Here is a 1074-nt window from a genome sequence, read left to right on the forward strand (position 1 = left end):
AAAAGCAGTTTGTTCTCATGCTCATCAAGCAAATGCTAATTTATTTTTGACTGAACCTAATATTTCCCAGTTGTTGTTATAGTTTCCATTAGCCTTTGAATATTTTGACATAAATAGTTCAACGGGTGCAGTCACTTCTGGGGGAATCAGCTCACAACCATTAACGGTTGTAAATCAAAACGGCCAAACACAGCTTTGAATTTGTGCTCAGTTGTGGAAACAGGAGCATAATTGAGACAATTCCAGGATGAGGGGCACACCGCCCTGGCTAACCTTTGCCTCATAAAAAAACTGCTTTTACGAGAGGCTTTTTGAGAGGCTGTCAGATGCAGCTTTTAGTTTCACTACAGCAGCTGTCTTTTCTTTCCCGCAACAGTGGTTGAAATAGTCCTAGGCCACTCCTCTCTAATGTAAAAGCGACGCTGGAAACAGGTCAGCAGAGTTTGAAAGCGAACAGGGACCTTCCAACTGTCATTGTCCCTCGTCCATCTCACCCTGCTCTCTCCCACACAGCTGTTTCACTAAGGCGTGTGACAGCTGCCCGCACGGAACGTGAGGCCGAGGTCGTCGTGGCGATAAGCTATGGAGGGTTTTGGGGAATTCCCAGTCAGGGACTCGATTGTGGAGAGGAAGGGGGAGGAAGAGGAAGGCGAGGAAGAGGAGGTGTTGAAGGTGTCACTGTCAGTCAGTGTACTGTCAGTTATTACAGATGACAACAGACACATACACACAGCATACATACAGACAGACACATACACACAGCATAAATACAGACAGACACATACACACAGCATAAATACAGACAGACACATACACACAGCATACATACAGACAGACACATACACACAGCATAAATACAGACAGACACATACACACAGCATAAATACAGACAGACACATACACACAGCATAAATACAGACAGACACATACACACAGCATAAATACAGACAGACACATGCACACACACACTATCTTTTGCAGTTTCAGATCTTAACACAGGTTTAACATGCATATTTTATTGGATTTTGTATGACTTCTCCTGCACTAAACACACTGACAGAAAGTCAGCCTGCA

Source organism: Osmerus eperlanus, chromosome 12, assembly GCF_963692335.1.
Source record: "Osmerus eperlanus chromosome 12, fOsmEpe2.1, whole genome shotgun sequence".
Lineage (NCBI taxonomy): Eukaryota > Metazoa > Chordata > Actinopteri > Osmeriformes > Osmeridae > Osmerus > Osmerus eperlanus.